General features: G+C 42.1%; 1 long non-coding RNA gene across 2 annotated transcripts in view; it reads left to right on the top strand.

Moving 5' to 3' along the window:
- Window positions 1–11,593, top strand: part of LOC122549108 — a 28,121-nt gene extending 16,528 nt beyond the window's left edge. The window contains exons 1-4 of one of the 2 annotated variants that reach the window (XR_006311416.1): window positions 4,611–4,727; window positions 5,377–5,461; window positions 9,884–10,100; window positions 11,268–11,593. This is a non-coding gene — a long non-coding RNA (uncharacterized LOC122549108). Of the gene's footprint in view, window positions 1–4,610; window positions 4,728–5,376; window positions 5,462–9,883; window positions 10,101–11,267 lie in introns of those variants that run through there. The other variant, XR_006311415.1, reaches the window with a different exon arrangement.
- Window positions 11,594–12,540: the final 947 nt, after the last annotated feature.

The following is a 12,540-nucleotide window of genomic DNA, read 5'->3' as shown; positions in this document are numbered from 1 at the left end:
TCTATCCCTCTGGCTCCTGAATCTGTTTGTTTGCCTTCGTTTGTGAAGGAAGACAGCACACCTGGATTAGACTACCGCAAGGATTTATTAACTCACCTTCCAACTTCTTACATGCCAACTTGCAATCTCTAAAGTTTGAGCATGGGTCTACTTTGGTTCAGTATGTGGATGACATCTTAGTAACTAATCCTAATGAACAATCTTGCATATTAGACATTGGGGCGGTGCAGTGGCTCAGTAGTTAGCACTGTTGCCTCACCGCACCAGAAATCAGTGTTTGATTCCCGCCTCGGGTGACTTTCCACGTGGAGTTTGCACATTCTCTGCGTGGGTTTCCCCTGCGTGCTCTGGTTTCCTCCCACAGCCACAAAGATGTGTAGGTTAGGTGAATTGGCCATGCTATATTGCCTATAGTGACAGGTGCATTAGTCAGAGAGAAATTGGGCAGGGTGGGTTACCCTTCTGAGGGTCAGTGTGGACTTATTGGGTCGAAGGGCCTGTTTCCACACTCTAGGGAATCTAATCTAATCAACCACTTCCACTGGCAGCTCATTCCATACTGGTATCACCCTCAGTGTATATTTAAAAAAAAGTCACAGCTTAGGTCATTTCTAGGACTGATGACTGTAGATACTTGATACCTGATTATTCGCTGATCTCTAAACCCCTGTTTGAGGCGGTTGGACTGACTTTGTCTGGTTATGATAACAGAGGAATTTGAGCAGGTATTAAAAAAATTAAATCTCCTCTTACTGCTGTGCCAGCATTGGCTCTCCTATGGTACACCATTCCTTCTGAACTGTTTGTGTCTACTAAAAATGGTTTTTGTCTCGCAGCCTTAATAAGAAACATGGAGACTGATAACACTCTGTAGCATATTTGTCTTCGAAGCTGAATTCAGTTGCAGCGTGACTTCCAGTATGTATGCAAGCGGTGACTACTGCCTATGAAGCAGTTATATCCACGTGAAAAATCACCCTTGGTAGCCCTTTAAATAGTACATGCTGGTCATGCTGTAAATGGGTTGCTCTTCATTCCTGCAATACTACATTTGACTTCAGCTTGACATACTAAGCATGAACTTGCTCTGTTGAATAACTCCATCATTACCATTGCCCATTCTGATGTTGTACATCCCTCTTCATTCCTAAACCCCTTTACCAGTTGTTCTGAAAATCATTCCCATGTGTTCATGACTTTTTGGATGTTGCTGAATTCAAAACATCCCTGCGAGCTGACTTAGACAATAAGAAGACCATAAGAAATAGGAATGGAAGTAAGGCCATTTGGCCCATCGAGTCCACTGACTTAAAGGAGACCCGCTACACAAAATAGTTAGACATAGGAGCAGAAATTAGGCCATTCAGCCCACTGATTCTGCTGTGCCATTCAATCATGGCTGATACGTTTCTCAGTCCCATTCTTCCACTTTCTTCCCATATCACTTAATCCCTTGGATCCACAAGAACCTATCTATCTCAGTCTTAAATAAATATGATGTGGTCTACACAGCCTTTTGTGGCAATGAATTCCATAGATTCACCATTTTTTGGCTGAAGAATGTTCTCCTTATCTCCTTTACTCTAAGGCTATATCCTCGAGTCCCAGTCTCTCCGACTAATGGAAACATCTTCCCAACATATACTCTGTTCAGGCTATTCAGTATTATATGTTTTAATTAGATCTCCTCTCATCCTTCTAAACTCCATTGAGTATAAACCTCAAATGTTTAGCTTTTCATTCCTGGGACCATTCTTGTGAACTTCCTTGGAACCCATTCCAGAGCCAGTACATCCTTCCAGAAATATGGGGCCCAAAACTGTGCAGAATACCCCAAATGTCTGACCAGAGCCTTATAGAGCCGCAGAAGTACATCCCTGTTTTTATATTCAAATCCTTTCAAATTAACACTACTCACCTTCCTAACTACTGACTCAACCCGCAAGTTTACCTTGAGAGAATCCTGGACTAGAACTCTTTGCACTTATGATTTGGAAATGCTGGTGTTGGTCTTGGGTGTACAAAGTTAAAAATCACACAACACCAGGTTATAGTACAACAGGTTTAATTGGAAGCACACTCGCTTTTGGAGCGACGCTCCATCAGGTGATTGTGGAGGGCTCGATCGTAACACAGAATTCATAGCAAAAATTTGCAGTGTGATGTAACTGAAATTATACATTGAAGAATTGATTGTCTGTTAAGCCTTTCATCTGTTAGAATACAGTGATAGTTTCACTTCTTTCATGTGTAAATTACAAAACCCTTTTTGAAAGTTGCATTCTTGGGTTAGCTGTTAACAATGGTGATAGCTAGACAATATGTTGAAGGTGTTAGCCACCTGTGTTCTGTCTATGACCTGATGTTTAGATTGATTCTAATCTAAAAAGTGAGATAACAGAGTTTTACATAAATTCATGCAGTTTGTGAGCTCAGTGTTCTACATGAATGTATGCAGTTTTTGAGCAAAGTGCAATGTACCTCTGCAAGTACAAATTCACCACACAAAATATGTGTGCATGTGGGTCTTTGTCTGTCTGTGTATGTGTGTGTCTGTCTGAGGTGGGGGTTGAGTGTGAGAAAGTGTGTGTGTGTAGTGAGTGCAGAGTGTCTTACGTCTGTGAGGGGGTGCATTGAGAGTGTGGGAGTGTGTGTGTCTATAAGGGTGTGGGTGTCTGTATGCGCGTCTGTGTGTACCTGTGTCCGTGTGTATATGAGTGTGTGAGTGAGTGTGGTGCAATGGTGATCACCTGTAATGTGACATGAACCCAAGGTCCCTGTTGAGGCCCTCCCTATGGGTACCGAACTTAGCAGAGTTACATTGCAATTTGCTCAAAAACTGCATACATTCATGTAGAACTGAGCTCAAAAACTGCATGAATTTATGTAAAACTCTGTTATCTCACTTTTTAGATTAGAATCAATCTAAACATCAGGTCATAGACAGAGAACACAGGGGGCTAACACCTTCAACATATTGTCTAGCTATTACCATTGTTAACAGCTAAACCAAGAATGCAACTTTAAAGAAAAAAAGGGTTTTGTGATTTACACATGAAAAGTGAAACTATCACTGTATTCTAACAGATGAAAGGCTTAACAGACAATCGATTCTTCAATGTATAATTTCAGTTCCATCACACTGCAAACTTTTGCTATAAATTCTGTTACGATCGAGCCCTCCACAATCAGCTGATGAAGGAGCGTCGTTCCGAAAGCTAGTGTGCTTCCAATTAAACCTGTTGGACTATAACCTGGTGTTGTGATTTTTAACTCTTTGCACTTAAGTCTTCTGAATGTTTTCCCCATTTAGAAAATAGTCCATGTCTCTATTCTTTTGAGCAAAGTGCATGACCTGACACTTTTCCATGTTGCATTCCATCTGCCATTTCTTTGCCCAGTCTCCTAACTTGTCCAAATCCTCTGCAGACTCCCTGCCTCCTCAATGCTACCTGTCCCTCTACTGATCTTTGTATCATCTGTAAACTAAGTCAGAATGCCCTCAGTTCAGATCATTAATGTATAAGGTGAAAAGTTGTGGTAACAAAACTGAGCCTTGCAGAACAGTACTTGTCATTGGCTGCCATCCTGAGAAGAAAATGTGGTGCTGGAAAAGCGCAGCAGGTCAGGCAGCATCCAAGGAACAGGAGAATCGACGTTTCGGGCATAAGCCCTCCTGAGAAGGATCCTTTTATCTCTGCTTTCTGCCAGATAGCCAAGCTTCTATCAATGCTAACACCTTGCCTCTGACACCATGGGCCCTTATCTTACTCAGTAGCCTCCTGTGCAGCACCTTGTCAAAGGCCTTCTTGAACATTCATTGGCTCACCATGGTCTAACCTGCTTGTTACTTCCTCAAAGAATTCTAGCAAATTTGGTATGATCTCCCCTTGATGATACCATCCTAACTTTGCCCTATTTTACCTTTTACTGCCAAGTATTCAGAAATCTCATTCTTCACAATAGGTTCCAGGATTTTACCCATGAGAGGTTAGGCTAATCAGTCTGTAATTTTCCATCTTTTGCCTTACTCCCTTTTAAAGGGGTGTCACGTTAGTGATTTTTCCAGTCCTCTGGTACACTCCCTGATTCTAGCAATTCCTAAAAGATCATCACTAATATCTCCATTATCTCTTCAGCTATCTCCCTTCGAACTCTGGGGTGTAGTCCATCTGGTCCAAGTGATTTATCCACCTTCAGGCCATTCCGTTTTAGTGGCACCTTCTCCTTGGTGATAGCCATCATACTCTGCTCTGTCCTTCCACACTCTTGAATTTATGGCATATTACTCATGTCTTCCACAATGAAGACTGATGCGAACTAATTATTCGGTTCCTCAGCCGTTTCCTTGTTCCCCACTATCTCCCCATCATTTTTCCAACAGCCCAATGTCCACTTTTGCCTCTCTTTTGCTCTTTACATATCTAAAGAAACTTAGTCTTCCTTTGTATTACTGGCTAGCTTAACCTCTTATTTAATCTTGTCTCTCCTTATTTATTTTTTTTCCCAAAGCTTTGATGGTACTAATATGATTAGGATATAGTGTTTGCTTGGACCTTGTAATATTCAAGTCTGGATGACTGCCTTTTCATTTGTCCGCACAGGCAGCTGAGTTATTTGCCTTTACTAGAGCTTGCATTCTTGCTGTGGAAAAAAATTTATGACTATCTACACTGACTCTCGATATGCCTTTGGAGTCTCTCATGATTCTGGACAGTTCTGAAAAGGTAGAGGATTCTTGACTTCAACACGTAGCATCATAAAACATGGTGATTTTATCCTATGTTTGTTACTTACTAAATTATTTCCCAGATAGCCATTATTAAACATGCAGCTCACACAACGTTAACTGATCAAGTAGACAAAGGAAATGCTCATGCAGCTGCTGCAGCTAAGGGCATCTTCCGTCTCCTGCAGTTTTATTAGTTCTCTTTTGAAGACTCTCCCATCTGGGCCTCAGAACTACAACCCCTATCTGTTCCATTAATAAAAGAAGTTATTGAATTGCAAAACAAAGCTAAGGATTTGCATGCGTCATGGGTGAAGGATGGTTGCCTGCAGAATTCTAATGGAATTTGGCACCTTCCGGATGGGCGAATTGTTGCGCCACCCCACACTTGTACCCATCCTCTTAAAGGTTAAGGAGAATTAGTTGGCAGAATTCTATCTTCTTGGTATTGCCCAGACTGGTCTTTACATCAAGAAGCAGACCAAAGACTTGCCATATATGCCAGTTGAAGAATCCTGGTAAAGCAATTAAGGCAAGGCAATACCATTCTCCCCTGACATGGGGACTTTTTGTACGCTTACAATTAGATTTTATTCAAATGCCCAGTAATAATGGTTGTAAATATTTGTTGTTGTTGATTTATTTAGCAGATGGGTGGAAGCGTATCCTTTCAGAAATGCAGATGTGGTCACAGGAAGAGCGGGGGCTTGGACTAGGAACCTTCCAGGAAAGGTGAATCACTAATGTAAATCTTTAAATCCTTACCTCAAGCATTGGAACCCTCCATTTCAGCAGCAGGAGGAGCAGGAGCTTGGACCAGGGGCCTGCTGGGAAAAGTGAGTCACTAATGACATCGGAGAGCAGAGGTTTCTGGGAAAGGAGGGACTTTGTTTTTTTTCCTCCTTGGTTATATAAGTGAGTGTTTTCTAAACCCAAGACCCTACCCTTGTAGGGCCTCCCACCCATCCACCACCTCTATCTTAAACACTAGGGACACATCAGGTAAGCTTCTCTCCTTTTTTACTTTCTGATAAGGGGACTAGCAGGAATGGCAGTGCAGAGAGGAATGTTCCTCCTGCATGATGTTTGAGGTGAGGGACACTATTAGTGTCCCATTCAAGTACGTCTGCAGGAAATGCACCCAACTCTTACTCCTTCAAGACTGCGTTAGGGAACTGGTGTGGGAGTTTGAACTTCGGATCATTCGGGAGCAGAGTCTGTGATAAGAGTTACAGGGAAGTTGTTACTCATAAGCGCAAAGAAAGCCAGGTAACTGTTAAAAGGGGGAAACACAGTCAGTGCAGGGGTCCCCTGTGATCATTTCCCTGGAAAAACAAGTATACAGTTTTGGATACTGTTGGGGGGACTACTTACCAGAGTCTGTCCCTGTTGCACAGAAGGGAAGGGGGGAAAGAAGGTGAGTGTTAGTCATTGGGGACTCAATAGTTAGAGGGTCAGATAGAAGGTTTGTTGGGAACAAAAGAGACTCTCAGTTGGTGAGTTGACTCCCAGGTGCTGGGGTCCACGATGTCTCTAATCATGTCTTTGGGGTCCTGAAGGGAGAGGGTGACCAGCCCTAAGTTGTGGTCCTCAGGTAGAAAGACGGATAGGGATGTAAGGCAGGATTTCAGGGAGCTAGGGTGGAAGCTGAGAGCTAGAACAAAGATTTGTTATCTCTGGTTTGTTACCCGAGGTGAGGAACAGGGAGAGAATATCAGCTGAACACATGGTTGCAGGGATGGTGCAGGAGGGAGGGTTTTAGGTATATGGATAATTGGGGCTCATTCTGGGGAAGGTGGGACCTCTACAAACAGGACAGTCTTAACTTGAAGCACAGGAGTACTAATATCCTGGGTGGGAAATTTGCTAGTACTAATCGGGTGGGTTTAAACTAGCTCAGCAGGAGGATGGAAACCTGAGGTGTCGTTACAGTACACAGGATGATGAGAATAGGGAGGACATGGACAGGATTTAATGGTCACAGGAGTGTGCTGGTAGATAGTAAGCTGGTTTGAAGTGTCTACTTCAATGCCAGCAGTATCCAGAATAAGGTAGGAGAGCTTGCAGCATGGATAGATATCTGGGACTTCAATGTTGTGGCCATTTGGGAGACATGGAGAGAGCAGGGTTAGGAATGGATGTTGCAGGTTCCTTTTCAATAAGATCAGGGAAGGTGGTAAAAGAGGGGGAGGTGTGGCTTTGTTAGTCAAGGACAGTATAATGGTGGCTGAAAGAACTTTTGACGAGGACTCGTGGTATGGGCTTAAGTTAGAAACAGGAGAGGGAGTTTTTTTTATAGGTTTCCGCAAAGTTCCAGGGATGTGGAGGAGAGGATTGGCAAAATGATTCTGGATAGGAGTAAAAGGAACCGAGTGGTCATTATGGGGTCTTTAACTTTCCCAACATTGACTGGAAATGCTATAACTCTAGTACATCGGATAGATCAGTTTTTGTCCAATGTGTGCAGGAGGGTTTCCTGACACAGTATGCTAAAGGGTCGATAAGAGGGAAGGCTACACTGGATCTGATGTTTGGGAATGAACCATGCCAGGTGTTTGATTTAATGGTAGGTGAGCACTTTGCAGAGAGTGACCATAATTCGGTTATGTCTAGTTTAGTGATGGAAAGAGATGGGTACATACCATAGGGCAAGAGATGGGGAAGGGCAATTATAATGCGATTAGGCAAGATGTAGGAGGCATAGAATGAGTAGCAAAATGCAAGGGATGGGGACAGTTGAAATGTGGAGCTGGTTTAAGGAACAGATATTGCGTGTCCTTGATAGGTATGTCTTTGGGGTCCTGGGATCACAGGCAGAGAGGAAGTGATAAGGTAAGGGAACCATGGTTTACTAAAGAAATTGTATCTCTCGTTAAGCGGAAGAGGGAGGCTTATATGACATTGAGACTTGATTGTTCAGATGAGGTAATGGAGTTACAGACTAGCTAGGAAGGATTTAAAGGAGGAGTTAAGAAGAGCAAGGAGAGGACATGAGCAGTCTTTAGCAGGTAGAATAAAGCTTTCTATAAGTGAGGAATAAAAGGGGGACTATGGTAGAAATAGAGCCAGTTAAAGAGAAGTGGGAAGTTGTGTGTGGGCTCTGTGGGGATTGGAGAGATGCTAAATGAATATTTCTCATCTGTTTTCACTCAGGAAAAGGAGAATATTGTAGAGAAGACTGAGATACAGGCTATTAGAATAGAAAGGATTGAGGTTAGTAAGGAGGTGGTGTTATCAATTCTAGAAGGGTTGAAAGTAGATAAAGTAGATAAATCCCCATACAGCCCAGCGGACTTATCTGAAGATTCTCTGGGAAGCTAGGGAGGAGATGACAGAGCCTTTAGCCTTTATCTTTGAGTCATCATTGTCTATAGATTTAGTACCAGAGGACTGGAGGATTGCCCTTGTTCAAGAAGGGCAGTAGAGATGACACAGGTAATTATAGACCGGTGAGCCTGTGTCTGTTGTCAGAAAAGTTTTTTTTGGAAAGGATTATGAGAGGATTTATAATCTACCAAGCAACAATTTGATTAGAGATAGTCAACATGGTTTCTTGAAGGGCAAGTTGTGTCTCTCAAACCTCATTGAGTTTTTTGAGAAGGTGACCAAGCATGTAGATGAGGATAGGACAGTTGACGTAGTGTACAAGGACTTCATGAAATAAGGTTCCACATGGTAAGTTTATGAAGAAAATGCAGTGGCATGGGATTGAGGGTGATCTAGCAGTTTGGATTAGAAACTGGCTTTCTGTAAGAAGGCAGTGAGTGGCGGTTGATGGAAAATATTCAGCCTGGACTCTGGTTACGAGTGATGTGCCAAAAGGATCTGTTTTGGGACCACTTCTGTGCAGGCATAAGTGGATGGGTTAGTAAGTTTGCGAATGACACTGAAGTCTATGGAGTGGTGGACAGTGTGGAAGAATGTTGCAGGGGGACTTGGATAACCTGCAGAATTGGGCTGAGAGGTGGCAAATGGAGTTCAATGCAGATAAATGTGAGGTGATTCATTTTGGGATTAAAAAAAAAACAAGAAGGCAGAATACTGGGTCAATGGAAAAATTCTTGGTAGTGTGAATGTGCAGAGGGATCTTAGAGTCCATGTATATAGATCCCTGAAAGTTGCCACCCAGGTTGACAGTACTATTAAGAAGGCATACAGTTTGTTAGGTTTTATTGGTTGAGGGATTAAGTTCCGGAGTCATGATGTCATGCTGCAACTGTACAAAACGCTAGTGTGGCGTCACATGGAATATTGTGTACAGTTCTGGTCGCCCCCATTACAGGAAGGATGTGGATGCATTAGAAAGTTGCAAAGGAGATTTACCAGGATGTCTGGTCTGGAGGGAAGGTCTTATGAGGAAAAGCTTGAGGGACTTGGATCTGTTTTCATTGGAGAGAAGAAGGCTAAGCGGGGATTTAATAGAGACATACAAGATGATAGGATTAGATAGGGTGGACAATGAGTCTTTTTCCTAGGATGATGACATCAGCTTATACGAGGGGACATAGCTGCAAATTGAGGGGTGATTGATTTAAGACAGATATCAGAGGCAGGTTCTTTACGCAGAGCGGTAAGGGTGTGGAATGCCCTGCCTGCCAATGTAGTTAAGTCATCTGCCTTACGGGCATTTAAATAGTCCTTGGATAAGCATATGGGATAGTGGAGGGGGAATGAACTGAGAATAGTTCACAGGTCGGCACAATATCAAGAGCCGAAGGGCCTATTCTGCACTGTATTGTTCTATGTTCTATAGTTAAGTGCTTGTTGAGAGCCCATTATACTTAGGTTTGGTGTTCCATTTTGCTGCACAGATAAGTGCAGAACTCTGCAAAGCTTTAAGGATTAAGCAACACTGCATCGCTCCAATCACCCACAATCGTTGGAAGTGGTGGAAAGAACAAATAGTACCTTAAAAACAATATTAGCTAAGCTGACATATCGGGCAGACTCTGGTTGGATATGCTCCCAATTGCTCTGATGATGATACGGATCCTTTTCCGTAAGTAAACTAAACTTACTCCAGCAGAAGTTGTCTTTGGAAGGCTGCCCTATCAGATTAAGCCTAGTCATCTTAGAGATTTGTAAGCAGTAGATAATGAAATGCAGATCTACTTGGTGAATTTAACTCATGCTATTACTATGTATCATTTACAGATGGCTGAGGTGCAAGAGGTACCACTAACTGTGGAATCATTAAATCCTGACATCCAACCAGGTGATCAAGTACTGGTTAAAAGATTTAACCAAAAGGCATTGATGCCCAGATGGGAAGGACTATATGATGTCTGCTAATGCCACCAACTGCAATTAAAAGAAAAAGAAAAATTAAGTGGATACATTTGAGTCATTATGAAAAGTGGCCATCGTGAAGGTAAGACTGTTGTATATTATTAGAATATTAGTCCTCAGGCTGGGAGTAAGGAAGAGTAAGGGTAGCACCATATACAGATCGGACACAGATGATAGTGTTCCCATACCTACTAACCTCTTGTCCTCCATTACTCGTCAGCCCCCTACTTCTGTGGAAGCAATCTTACCTATTGTATACATGTGTTAAATCAAAATGCCCTTAATAATGCCACTATCCTCTGCATGAATACCAATAATATCCTGGCAAATACAAACTTTGTGCAAGCACTGTCTTTGTACTTTGGCACTACTTTGACTAACAGTGCCTGTGATATTTCAGTACAATACTCGAATGGAATTAATGGTCCACCAAGCAAAAACTGAATTTTTACGACCTAGCAAACCATTAGTGTTATTTCCTTGACTACCCACAAGGGCCAGGTCATGTACAACAAAGAGATTTTTAGTTTAATTATGCTATCCCTTGATACAGAAGTAGGAAGGTGCAAAGTATACAATTGACTAGTTTACAACCTGGAAGTCCTAACCTATACAATGAATGGCTACAGCAGGTTCATCTGAGAAAGTGTATATGGTATGAGCCTGTAGGGAAAGAGTTAAGCTTTGGGTTGTGAAACAAAGGCTCAGCTCGCATGATTTTGAACAGATAAGAACTTGCAGTAAACAATGAGGTGCTGGAGGCAAGGGTAGTGGGTTAAGAGGTGAAAAAGCGTTCATTACGTAAAGCAGTTAACAAGATGAAGAAGCATTCATTATGTAAAGACAGTTAAACAAGGTAAAAAGCATTCATTTATTTGAAGCCAAGTTAAGGTTAAAATCATTCATTGCATAATGCCAGATATGGCTTAAACTTTACTGTTTATGCTTGCTGATCATAACAGTTACCCAGTCAATATAGATATTGCCTTATTTGGATGCTCCTCCCTGTAAGTGACTAAATAATTCATTAAGAATCTGTTGTTCAAGAGAAGACAGAGAACTCATGTCCCTGTGCACATGGGCGATCGTTCTCTCTCCCTCCAGGGCCCTGAAAAAAGATGGAGGTAAAACTATACTGTGTCTCTGATTGTTTTGCTTCAACTGAGGCAGGAAAGGGACAACACAGCAAGGAGTAAGAACAACTGATCTGTACCTGCAAAATATAAGCCCTTGTGCATCCACATCCTAGGTCAGTGGGAGCTGGCTCCCCTACTCAGATGACTCCAATCCTAGACTGCAATCTTCGCAGAGATGTTCCATTTAGCTATCAACATTGTGATGCCATAAGAGAGAAACTGCCAATGCACCAGATATCGATGGAAAGCTCAAGGGTCGAGAATGTCTGAGACACCAGGAGGCACCCAAAGGGATACTCATCATTATACATTCTATTGATGACTGATGTACAGTGTGGACAAATAGGGCAGGGAGGTAGGGTTTTACCCACTACTGTCATTACATAATTACAGGCCAAGACCTGCATAAAGAACCAGCCAATAATGCAGTTAGAAATTAAACTGCCTTTTGATGGAGAGCCCCATGAATGTTGGCAGTATGGACAGAACACCTGTTTCAATATAAAAAAAATGTAGCCTGAACTCTATGGAAATCACCATGTGGGTGTGTAACCATACAGCTTACTCCTGCTTGGCCACTAACTTTAATGGATGTTGCACCTTGGTGCAGTATGTCCCTGTGTTTCGACTCAAATGCCCCACACTCCATTATCTGAATAGACATTGGATCACTGTATGAAGTGGAGCAAGTATAGTCTGAATTTTGAATACTCTAACTGGCAGTACTTCTTTGCTGCTGTACTATCAAATTAGTGTGGTATCAACTCTTTATGAAATAAATTAGTTGGCACATGCATTTGCCAAGATGGCAAACGAAATTGCAATGGGATTGGTGAACAAGAAAACATTGGAGAGAAGGACAATGGCCTTACAAACGTGGATGGCCTTGGCATGTGCTACATGCTGAAGGAGGCTCCTGGGCCATTATTGGACCTGAGTGTTCATGGATTGACAATTTTCAAAAATGAGTTGACAACATCACTCAGCAGATTGTGTAAGATGGGGAAAAAAAAAGTGTCTGACAGTGACTGGGATCCAATTTGTTGGTTAAGTATTTGGCTTCAAGGTACAGGTCTAACAACATTAAAATGGGTAGGAATCATATCAGGAATATATGTAGCCATTTGATTTGGATTGGCCTGTTGCACTGGATGTGCTTCTAAATTGGAAAATAAGATATCATCAAATAAACAAATTGTTATACTGAATATGGAACAGTCTACCCAATTTAGAACAGCGAACAATAGAGCGCAGTACACTCCCTTCAGCTCTCGATGTTGTGCCACCTGAGGCACCAATCTGAAGCCCAACTAACCTACACCATTCTATTATCATCCACCTATTTATCCAATGCCCATTTAAATACTCTTAAGGTTGGCAAGTCTA

The sequence above is a fragment of the Chiloscyllium plagiosum genome, chromosome 4 (assembly GCF_004010195.1).
Source record: "Chiloscyllium plagiosum isolate BGI_BamShark_2017 chromosome 4, ASM401019v2, whole genome shotgun sequence".
In the NCBI taxonomy this organism is placed as follows: domain Eukaryota; kingdom Metazoa; phylum Chordata; class Chondrichthyes; order Orectolobiformes; family Hemiscylliidae; genus Chiloscyllium; species Chiloscyllium plagiosum.
This window is presented reverse-complemented; position numbering and strand designations above follow the sequence as displayed.